At 51.2% G+C, this 12,190-nt stretch overlaps 1 protein-coding gene across 2 annotated transcripts in view; it reads right to left on the bottom strand.

The window, feature by feature from the left end:
• Nucleotides 1-10,500, bottom strand: part of CSGALNACT1 (chondroitin sulfate N-acetylgalactosaminyltransferase 1) — a 324,300-nt gene extending 313,800 nt beyond the window's left edge. The window contains exon 1 of one of the 2 annotated variants that reach the window (XM_060291556.1): nt 10,337-10,500. The gene's annotated coding sequence lies outside the window, so the exon portion shown is untranslated. Of the gene's footprint in view, nt 1-9,857; nt 9,919-10,336 lie in introns of those variants that run through there. The other variant, XM_060291555.1, reaches the window with a different exon arrangement.
• Nucleotides 10,501-12,190: the final 1,690 nt, after the last annotated feature.

The raw sequence follows: 12,190 nt of genomic DNA, 5'->3' as shown, positions 1-12,190 counted from the left end.
TCCACCTTCCTTCCCATGTGCCTATGTTTCCCTTCCACCTTCCTTCCCATGCGCCTATGTTTCCCTTCCACCTTCCTTCCCATGCGCCTATGTTTCCCTCCACCTTCCTTCCCATGTGCCTATGTTTCCCTTCCACCTTCCTTCCCGTGCGCCTATGTTTCCCTTCCACCTTCCTTCCCATGCGCCTATGTTTCCCTTCCACCTTCCTTCCCGTGCGCCTATGTTTCCCTCCACCTTCCTTCCCATGTGCCTATGTTTCCCTTCCACCTTCCTTCCCATGCGCCTATGTTTCCCTTCCACCTTCCTTCCCATGTGCCTATGTTTCCCTTCCACCTTCCTTCCCATGCGCCTATGTTTCCCTTCCACCTTCCTTCCCATGCGCCTATGTTTCCCTCCACCTTCCTTCCCATGTGCCTATGTTTCCCTTCCACCTTCCTTCCCGTGCGCCTATGTTTCCCTTCCACCTTCCTTCCCGTGCGCCTATGTTTCCCTTCCACCTTCCTTCCCATGCGCCTATGTTTCCCTCCACCTTCCTTCCCATGTGCCTATGTTTCCCTTCCACCTTCCTTCCCATGTGCCTATGTTTCCCTTCCACCTTCCTTCCCATGCGCCTATGTTCCCTTCCACCTTCCTTCCCATGCGCCTATGTTCCCTTCCACCTTCCTTCCCGTGCGCCTATGTTTCCCTTCCACCTTCCTTCCCATGTGCTTATGTTTCCCTTCCACCTTCCTTCCCATGCGCCTATGTTCCCTTCCACCTTCCTTCCCGTGCGCCTATGTTTCCCTTCCACCTTCCTTCCCATGTGCCTATGTTTCCCTTCCACCTTCCTTCCCATGCGCCTATGTTCCCTTCCACCTTCCTTCCCATGTGCCTATGTTCCCTTCCACCTTCCTTCCCATGTGCCTATGTTTCCCTTCCACCTTCCTTCCCATGCACCTATGTTTCCCTCCACCTTCCTTCCCATGTGCCTATGTTTCCCTTCCACCTTCCTTCCCATGTGCCTATGTTTCCCTTCCACCTTCCTTCCCATGCGCCTATGTTCCCTTCCACCTTCCTTCCCATGCGCCTATGTTCCCTTCCACCTTCCTTCCCGTGCGCCTATGTTTCCCTTCCACCTTCCTTCCCATGTGCCTATGTTTCCCTTCCACCTTCCTTCCCATGCGCCTATGTTCCCTTCCACCTTCCTTCCCGTGCGCCTATGTTTCCCTTCCACCTTCCTTCCCATGTGCCTATGTTTCCCTTCCACCTTCCTTCCCGTGCGCCTATGTTTCCCTTCCACCTTCCTTCCCGTGCGCCTATGTTTCCCTTCCACCTTCCTTCCCATGCGCCTATGTTTCCCTTCCACCTTCCTTCCCATGTGCCTATGTTCCCTTCCACCTTCCTTCCCATGTGCCTATGTTTCCCTTCCACCTTCCTTCCCATGCGCCTATGTTTCCCTTCCACCTTCCTTCCCGTGCGCCTATGTTTCCCTTCCACCTTCCTTCCCATGCACCTATGTTTCCCTTCCACCTTCCTTCCTGTGCGCCTATGTTTCCTTCCACCTTCCTTCCCGTGCCCCTATGTTTCCCTTCCACCTTCCTTCCCGTGCGCCTATGTTTCCCTTCCACCTTCCTTCCCATGCGCCTATGTTTCCCTTCCACCTTCCTTCCCATGCGCCTATGTTCCCTTCCACCTTCCTTCCCGTGCGCCTATGTTTCCCTTCCACCTTCCTTCCCATGTGCCTATGTTTCCCTTCCACCTTCCTTCCCATGCGCCTATGTTCCCTTCCACCTTCCTTCCCGTGCGCCTATGTTTCCCTTCCACCTTCCTTCCCGTGCGCCTATGTTTCCCTTCCACCTTCCTTCCCGTGCGCCTATGTTTCCCTTCCACCTTCCTTCCCATGCACCTATGTTTCCCTTCCACCTTCCTTCCCGTGCGCCTATGTTTCCTTCCACCTTCCTTCCCGTGCGCCTATGTTTCCCTTCCATCTTCCTTCCCGTGCGCCTATGTTTCCCTTCCACCTTCCTTCCCGTGCGCCTATGTAATCACAACAGCTGATGCTACCAAGTATCCAAGCTAAGCCGTTCACATACATTCTCTAAATCAATCGGCAAACTGCCCAATACGATGGGCACTATTATCCCCACTTTACAGATGAGAAAACTGAGACCTAAAGAATTCAGTAACTTGTCCAGGATCACAGTTAAGAAAGGGTGGACCTGGGTGAACTGGCTCCACTGCCCAGGCCTGTCCCGGAGGTGACCAGACTGTCTCACTTATTAGAGCAATCAGCAAACATTCATTCCACTCAGCTCCCCAGGAACCAAAGGAACCAACCTGGAATCCATTTCAAGGATTACTCTCCTTCCCACAAAGCTATCCTTCTGTCGCTTTTTTAAAGTCTGCTTGTTCATTTCATTTTAATACACGCTATTAATTCTATAAAATGGGCTTTTGAAAATTACAGTAGCTTACTTTAAACAAACTGTTCCCCAATTCAATACGTTTTTTAAATTTCTTGCATTTTTTTTAAACCCTGAATCAAGCTTCTCTTGCACCTGGGCAGGTCCTGTTTGCTTATTCACAGAAGGGCTGGTTTATGCCCATAAGCCAGCGCAGGATAAATGAGTCAGGGCCTCCTGCTCCCTGGCTGAGGCAGCCAGTCCCAGACCATAATGATTTTGTGAAGCCCGCGCTCCATCCCTTCCACACACGGCATCTACCCCGGACACCAAACAAGGTGGCCCATTATCGTAAAACCACTAGGACCATCTCCCTGAAAACACCCGTGATCGCACAACACAGCCCCCGCTCCAGAAAGGCCAGCAGGACTCTCAACAGCGCCCTGTGGACCGGGCTCCCGGCCTCACCAGGAACAGATCTGGGTGTGTTTAACCGAGTCTCCAACTGGAATAAGTAAAGGCTTATTTTCCCATGATACCGGCTACCCCTTGAAGATCTAGAGTGAAAACTGGCAACAATTAGTAATTTTGACTTAGCTGTTTGCTGGGAGAGGCTGCAGTGCTTCTGGAAAAACCCTGCAGTGGGAGGCCAGGGAGCTGGAAGTCTGTAACAAGCCCTGCAGCAATGGAGTAGGCAGTGCAGGAGGGCTGCAGGCCTCTCCCCACGCCTCAGCACTGCCCGCCAGCGGCACATCTGAGCCACCTGACCCCCTCGTGTCCCCAAGGACAAGCTGCTCACGTTCTTGCCTCGCCCTCCACCCACATCCCAAACCCTTCCCACTCAGCCCGCCTCTAACTTCTTTTCTGGCCTGTTCCAATTTCCATGGGACCCGAGTTCCTGGCTACTCCCCCAGAAGACTCTCATCCCCACCCCTGGGACCCATAGGCACCTATCCTGGGCTCCAAGCTGCCCTTGCTTCCTGGAATCCATCCGCCTCTGGGCCTCCTGGGTAACAAGCCAGTGTGACAGGAACGCTGCACTGGCACCAGCTCACGTATCACCCAACCCCGCTGCCAGGTCTGTCCCAGCCCCGCAAGGGAAAACCAGAAAGGAACATTTGGAAGAATTCTATCTTGGAGCTTAAGTATCTTTATCTCTCCCAGCCCCTGTAATTGGTGGAAGTGGGAGAAGAGACAGGTAAGATGGGAGAAGAGGAAGGGCACCGCTGTGGGTCAGTACCCACCACCTCCAGCGGCCTGATGGCTTCCCCATGCATCTCATTTAATTCGTGCAACAGCCTACCAAGTATTATTATTCCCCATTATGCACACGAGAAACTAAGCCTCAGAGATGTCCACTGATGGGCCCAGGATCCCCAGTCAGTGAGCGACAGAGCTGAGATTCAAACCCCAGCAATGCCCACCCCGAAGGCCCAGAGCCTTCCTCTGCACTGCAGGCTTCCTCATCTTCGCCATCTCTGTGGTGTCTGGCAGAGTGACTCCAGAGAAGAGGTGAGTAAGAAATATTTGTTGAGTGGATGCATGAACGCCTGACGCCAGCCTTCACACCTTAATATTCTGCAACCACACGCTGGGTTTTATTCATATATTCTGCTTGTAACATGCCCGAGAAGCGCCTTGAGAAGATGTTAACCGTTGTACAGAAATAAGTTGTACCACACTGTATTGTATTTCGAGCTACTAGGAAAAGCCACATATAAAAATCTATAAATAAAAAGTGCTGAAGCAGACCCACTGATAACAGTTCATTTGTCATCCTGCTCCGTCGTGTCTAGAAAAGGATACAAATACAAGAATCTAAGGGAAATCAATGTTTTCACATTTTGTTAACCCTCAGAACTCGAAGACGCTTTCCAGGCTACCAACTCAAAGAGTATGGATGTTGGCAAAGACAGCACAGAGGTTCTGGAGCCGGGCAGACGTGGACTCAAGGCTCAGGCCTGCCACCCACGAGCTGACCTCGGGCAGGTAACTGGCCTCTCTACACCCTGGTTTTCTCATCTGCAAAAATGCAGAGAATAATAGTGCACATTTCCTAAGGGTGCTGTGCTGATTGAATGAACAACTCACTGCCCACATTTCGCAAAGCAGTTGCCACATGGTTAAGGGCTCTGTGTGAGCCGTTTCTGTCACATGAAGAGAAGAACTCTAATGGAAATGTAGCAAGAAATCTGAAATGAATGAATCACTTGCTTTTGCAAACACTAAGTTCACCTGAATCCTCTGTTCCAGATTACTGTGCCTACCAGCATGGTCTACCCTGAAAGCAATGCCATCAGTAATGATAATAATAATAATAATAACCACCACCACCAGCAGCAGCAATGATACATCTCTCATCGATCACGTGCCCAGCACTGTTCTAACCACTTGTACAGGTGTAAGCCTCACAGACAGTTGTGCGGACAACTGTCCCACAAGAGTGCCCGATGGGAGGCAAGCAGGCTGAGGCCCACACTCTGCTTCACACGCCGTGCACCCTGGCGCGGATGCTTCACCTCAAAGGGGCCCCTGCTGGGCTGGCAGCCCTGTTCAGAGGTTAGCTGCCACATTAACTGAGTAAGTTTCTAAAGACAGGAGACAGAAGTAGAAGGTCACTCTCGAGAGTACCCAGCACCTAAGTCAAAAACCATCATCTTAGTAGTTTCGTTAACAGAGTAGATGAGGATAGCCCCAAAACACCAGTGAATAGCTCCTATCATCAAGTTGCAGGGCATGTGCTCACGTCCCTTGGGAAGGGAAAATAAGGGGACCAGGGGTCCAGCATAAACAGACAACTCCCATCTACCTCCTCCCTGCCTCCTGCTCCCCTCTTCTTCCATCAACTCAAATATCCCTTTGTGTGAAAAGGAAAGAGAGTAGCAGATTTGACCCCAGGATAACCAAATGTATGTTTTGCACTGTCCAAAAGCAACAACTAAAATGATCTGTGCATCAAAGCACTGTTTCACTAAGCCACAGGATCCAAGCCTCTCTGCAAACTCCAGTGCTGCTGTTTCTGTGCATGCAGGGCCCAAGCACAAGTTCCTAAAAAAAGACTCCCATGTGAAAACACGCAATTCCTCCCACCTGGGGCATCCATCATCTTGGTCAGCTCCAGGCTGCTGTCCAAACTCACATGCCTCGCCTTGCACGCAGCTCTACACCCATCACTGTGGCTGAGCCTCCGCCTCCCTCCGGGGGAAGTCGGGGAGGCAGGGAGATGCAGGGCCTTCACTGGAGGGATGTTTGAGGGCAGCGGCAGCGCTCTCCCAGTTTAAAGAAGCATTCTTGTGCAAACAGGAGCTGTGTAACTCTTTGACATGCTCAGAATCCTAAACATAACCCCCAAAAGTTAGCTAACTCATCGGGAAGTGATAAGAAGAATTATCTACGACCTTCACACAGAAGTTCTCCTCTTCCCCAGTACTTAGTAATGATCTAGACCTTGAAAGAAAGGCAGCGAAGATCAGACTGCCTTGTTTTAAAGTCCCACCACGTGATGTATATCCAGACAAAACTATAATTCAAAAAGATACATGCATCCCTATGTTCATAGCAGCACTATTCACAATAGCCAAGACATGGAAGCAACCTATCTGTCCATTGACAGATGAATGGATAAAGAAGATGTGGTGCATATATACAATGGAATACTACACAGCCATTAAAAAAGAATGAAATAATGCCATTTGCAGCAACATGGATGGACCTAGAGATTATCATACTAAGTGAAGTCAGAAAGAGAAAGATAAATACCATAGGATATCACTTATATGTGGAATCTAAAATATGACACAAATGAACCTATCTATGAAACAGAAACAGAATCACGGACAGAGACAACAGACTGGTGGTTGCCAAGGGGGAGGGGGTTGGGAGAGGGATGGAGTGGAAGGCTGCGGTTAGTAGACGTAAGCTTTTATATAGAGAATGGATAAACAGCAAGGTCCTACTATATAGCAGAGAACTATATTCAATATCCTATGATAAACCATAATGGAAAAGAATATTAAAAAAGAATATATATGTATATATATACTGAATCACTTTGCTGTACAGCAGAAATTAACACAACATTGTAAATCAACAATACTTCAATAAAAAACACACTGAATAGAAAAGTCCTGCCACGCGAAAATCGGAATCAGAAGTCTGATAACGTACTGAATTCAGAAGAAATCCCTCGGTAAGATTTGGGGCCTGCAATGTGCTGAACTCTTCTGTAACGGTAGTTAGTTTTGCTTTACCAATTACTGGTATTTAGTTTGTCACTGTAATTAAATTTCACTGAAAACCTGAAAATACAATGTTCTCTTATTCACTCACAAACCATATGGCAATACTTTCAGTCATCGTGTTTGCTTACATACCTTGTCGGTATTTTTGTCTACCAAATAGCAAATTCCATCTGACAAATAAAAACACCAACACACCTTCAAGTTGTTCAATAGTCTCAAGCCTGACTAACTTCATTCAAGCTATAATTTAGAAGTAAGAGGGCTTTTCAAAAACTCCCAGAAGAAAAATGCCTTTCAATGATACATCTTGGAATGTAATAAAATATATATTTTTATGCGTGGAATTTCACATGGCCCCATTTTTAAAAAAGACAAGACACCAGCAGCTCCTACTGGCCAGATAAACTCCTTGAGAAACAAGTTATTAGTGCTCCAAGTACCAATTTAGGAAATAAAGCAATTTTAAACACATAAAAAGATAAAAATAAGGTCTACCAAAAACATAATCCCCTGAAAAATACTAGAGCAAAATCATATATTTGAATTTTTAGACAGTTTTTTTGAAGTCATATATTGGAATATGAGGATATGCAAAGCAAAAAGCCCGATTATTACAACTCCTTTAAATCTTTAAAGTTATTCTCAGATGGTACCGAATCTGTCATTTAAGACCACTTGCACATATTTTTAGGCCTTTGATAATGCTTTTCACACAAGGTTGCCCTTTTCTAATAAAGTATTCCGTGTGGTGAGCCCAGGAAGTTAAGTTCGCTACCTTACAGGACATAACAATGGCAAAGAATGACAGCCTGGGTGATACGCTATGCAGAAGAGGCCCCTAGTGGTGGAGCCGCTGCTCCGTTGGCTGTGTAAGCTTTTATAAGACTGCTTCATCACCAGGGTAAAACCGATAGGTAATCAAGTCTACCTGAGCTACCTTCTTTAATAACCTCTATTAGCCCTAATATACAGTAGGGCCATCATTTAGAATCCCAAGGTTCTTTCACTAGGAATAAAAAAAAAGTGAGGGGCTTCCCTGGTGGCACAGTGGCTAAGAGTCCGCCTGCCGATGCAGGGGACACGGGTTCATGCCCCGGTGCGGGAAGATCCCACATGCCGCGGAGCGGCTGGGCCCGTGAGCCATGGCCGCTGAGCCTGCGTGTCCGGAGCCTGTGCTCCGAAATGGCAGAGGCCACAACAGTGAGAGGCCCGCGTACGGCAAAAAAAAAAAAAAAAAAAAACTAACCTGAAGAATAACTTCATTACATCCTGTCTTTCAAATCCCGTGCGCCCTGCCCGGCCTGAGCTGGCCTGGAGAGACAGGGTAAAAGCGAGAGCAAGCACTGTGCAGAGCTTCCTGTGCTTTCTTTCCAGTGTGACATTACACTGGGGACAGAGCTAGAACAACGTGAAGACTGGGAAGTACAATGCGTTATCGTGCGACCTTGTGATGGATTCTTACCAACAGGAAAAACCTGAAGTATTGCCCACCTCCACCTCCAGAGCGTCAGCCCCTCACTTCCAAACACCCAGACAGGGCAGCATCTGAGGTTCTTCAATAAAGGGTGCTTGAAGGGATGGATGGGAAGGAAGGCTGCACACAAGGAATTTTAAATTAAAAACAGCAACAGCGCTGAAACATGCCAGACCTGGGGGTTCCTAAAAGTCAAGGAAGACAAGAGACAACTTTTCCAGAGCACTTAGTGTGCTCTGGGCGCTGGGATAAGCCCCTAATTGTTACTTCCTTTTTCCCAACGTCTTCATAAGGTGAGGAATATTACTGGCATTTTACAAAGTCGAAATCGATGTTGTGAAAGGGTGACTTGCCCAAGGTCATACAGTTAATAAATGGGAGGCTGCCTGGAGCCCAGGAGTCTGGGACGGCAAAGCAAATGTTCCCTTCGCTTTCATGTAATCTGGTGAATCCAAAAGCTTGAGATTTTGCTTTGAACCCCATTATGACAGTTTGCAAACTGGAGCACAAAGACGAACAGAATTAAAGCATTTCAATGCTGTATACTTTAGAGTACACATAGGATGGAAAGAACCATCACATATCTAAACCGTTACGGCCCATCTCTCGCTTTCCAGAAATTGACCCTCTCCGGGAGCACAACACACTGTCCCATGTCCTGTTATGCACTATTACACGTGTCTGAGTCACTTTTTATGACTAAGGCTTTATGTTTTTTGCTTTATGCTTCTATATCTAAGTTTGGCTTTTCTGCTTCTAATTAGCAACATGACAGCACCGCGCAGGGCTGGTTAAGGTTCACTGTTGCAAGTAACGCTACAACAATTACGAGTTTCTTGTATGAAAATGTTAAAATCCAACAAACCCGGTAGAATTGAATTTCCATTTCTAGTAAAAAGACGTGAAAGAACAGTTATTATCTTTATTATCTGGACCTCTCTAACGACATTTAAGTAAAAACCACTCCGAGGCTTTGAAATCAGAATAAAAGCGGAGTTGGAGGCGAAATAGCCACTCTATTATGTACGAGGGCTTCCCAAGGCTCGCTGTTTTGGCGTGCACGGCGCTGTTAGACCTTCTCCTCTCCCATCCCTTGGCTCATCGGTGAAAAGATAAATTCAAAGTCACCGACCGGTGTGCAGGTGCAGGAAGCGCCGCGGAAACACCAACTTCGCGGCGTCTCCGTACAGCTCTCCTCCGCCGCCGCCCTTCACCCCGACCCCCAGACCGTGCCCTCGAGGGGGCCCCTCCGCTGACGGCGCACAGCACTTCCTCCCGGCATCCCGGATCGCAGCGACCCTCGGGCACGTTCGCCCCGGCCAGGGTCCCAGGCAGAGGGCACGCTGCCCACCTCCACCTGAGCGCGCCCCCCGCGCCCTCTCCATCCCAGCAAAGACGACTCTGTGCAGCCGCAGCTAAAGCAGTCACGCGGGCACGTGCAAAGGCTACTTTTTAGTCGGTGTTCAAGAAAGTCATCAAACAGCTGAAGGCCACCAGAGTCTGGTGAAGCCACAGCGACCCCGGCCAGCAGCGCCCGGGGCCCTCCCGGGAAGCCTCCCCCAGGACCCCGCGCGCCCACCTGCGGGCGCCGCGCCACCCCCTCCCCTCTTCTCCTCCTTGCCCCACCCTGCGGTGCGAACCCCTCCCCGCGGCACCGCCCCCCACGCCCGCGCGAGCCTCCCGTGGTGGAGCCGCGGGGCGCGAGGATGCCGCCCCGACGCTCCCGCGGCGCCCACGCCCGGCCGGCCCGGGCCGACTCACCGCGAGGCGCTGCCGGCCGGCTCCCGCCGCTCCCGCCGCCGCCGGCTCCTCCTGCGCGGCGCCGCGGGCTCGGCTCCACCTCCCGCTCGGGCGGCCGCGGAGCCTCCGGGGACCCGGGGGCGGGGAGCGCGGGACCGCGGCCGAGCCCCGCGCCGGGTGGGGGCCGCGAGCCGCGGGGCGCGGGGCGGGGTCCCTCGGGCCCGAGCGGGCGCCCTGGCCTGAGCCGCTACCCCTGCGGCGGGCGCCCCCGAGACCACCCCGCAGGTGGCGGCTCGGCGTGCTCCTGAGACCCGGCGAAGTTGAGGGAGGGGCGAGGACGCGGTGGCTGTGGGGCCCCAGCAGGGGGCGTTGGAGTCCACCCGGCAAGTGTGGCCCTTCCTCTTTCTGGACTGAGACCCCCGCCCGACCCCCTCCCCCCAGCCGCCCTGTCCCCTTGCCTGCTCTCAGCTGCCCTCCCCGCCCTGGGCCGACTGACTTACCCAAACTTTGCACATGGCACTTCGGAGAATTAATCCCGCAGTCGCTGTGTTTGCGGCCCGAGTGCGTTATATCCCTTCACTAGAGAGCTGTTACTCACAGGGACGGTCAGAAAGCTCGTGAGCTCCGCGACCCCACAGCCGTGGGGAAGTGATGTCTGCAGGGAGCCCTGACGGCCACTGGGAGGCCGAGAAGGGAGGTCGGAGCGGGGCGGGGGGAGCAGGATGGAAAGCAGGCAGCCGGGGTGTTGAGTAATAAAGCGCCTACACACACACACACACACACACACACACACACACACACACACACACACACACACACACACACACACACACACACACACACACACACACACACACACACACACACACACACACACACACACACACACACACACACACACACACACACACACACACACACACACACACCGCCTCAGGACCACAAGTGCCCTTGACTTGCAAGTGCTCCAGCGCTCCTCTGCGGGAGGGGGAGGTATTTTGAACCCCAATTCTCGGTATAATGAAGGAGACAGGAGGCAACAGTGTCCGCCTGGAGGAGGCCGTCTCTCCACGCAGCTTGCAGAGGCGCCCACGGCCGAGGCAGGGCAGGACCAGAGCTGAGACCAGTCCTCCGGCGCCTGGTACTCCTTCTACTGCCCGGCCAGCAGAATGCCCAGGGTCCCCATCCCAGAGATTTGGGGACACAGACTGTATGTGGGCACAGGCTGGTAAGTCCTGGAGGCAAGCAAGTACTGACCCGCAAGAAGCACGCCAGAAGCCAGCATCCCAGCAGAAAGCCTGCTTCTACGGCAACTCCCCAGACCACCCCAGGCCATCCTTCTTCCAAGGATGCCCTGGGACCTCAGTGGCTCTGTCCGCGCCCCGACTCCCCTGAGTGATTTACCTTGTGAGGAGGTCCCCACAGCAACTCAACTGTGATTTGGGAAAGAGGGGAGAAGCAGGTGTTTGCCAAATGGGTGAAAAATACGGGTTCAACGTACTGCCCCCAGAATGTTGCAAAGTAATGGAGGTGGTACCTAAATGGCTAACGCGGCATCCAGATACATGTAGGTGCGAGTGATTGGTCAAGCCTCCTCCATACATGATCGTAGGACAGTCCACTGTGCAGGTGCAGGAGCCACATAGAGGCTGGGTTACTGATGAGTCGTGTAAAGATTAGGGCCAGCACAATCAGGCACTCTGGGTAACCAAGTAACCTCTTCAGAGCCTTCCGCCTGTCCCCAAGACATTCCCCACCCCCACGCAGTAATAGGTGGGTTGCTAAAGCATTGATTTTCTTGCCTCTGCTGCTGAGGTATCTCCCATCTCTCTGTTCAGTAATGTCTCCAGAATCTCTGTATAATAGGGTTCAAGCAACGCATCTGGTTTGGAGGATGGGCCAAGGACTTGAGTAGGGGTTGATGTGCTGGCACACCGGGCGACCTAGAGGTCACGTGCACTGGCTTGGGGGAGGCGGGGGAGGCACCCGCCCCTGTGGCTGCGATTGTCTCTTTTCCCATCATCTAGAAGGAAAAGGGAGATCACGTCAGGATTAATCACATTAGCTCCAGGGCTTGTAACACACCTGTCAAGTTACGTGAAGAAATTTTACAACCTTTCTCAGTTAGGATAGGAATAGATCAGCACAGCAGCGTAGGTATCCATACGTTTCACAGCGGTTCACATCAATATGTATCGAGTCATGAAGCCAGTGCTAGCTAAGGGCTTGGTGCCTCCAGGTACCTCTTCACAATAATTGGTACAATAATGAGAAAATAAGAGAGTTGAAAAATGATAAAACTACAAAACTGATAGCATAATGTGAGAAAACGTACCTTTTGTGGGTGTGCTACC

The sequence above is a fragment of the Globicephala melas genome, chromosome 21 (genome assembly GCF_963455315.2).
Source record: "Globicephala melas chromosome 21, mGloMel1.2, whole genome shotgun sequence".
Classification (NCBI taxonomy): domain Eukaryota; kingdom Metazoa; phylum Chordata; class Mammalia; order Artiodactyla; family Delphinidae; genus Globicephala; species Globicephala melas.
Note: the sequence above shows the minus strand (reverse complement) of the source record. Positions and strands in the feature narration are given on the sequence as shown.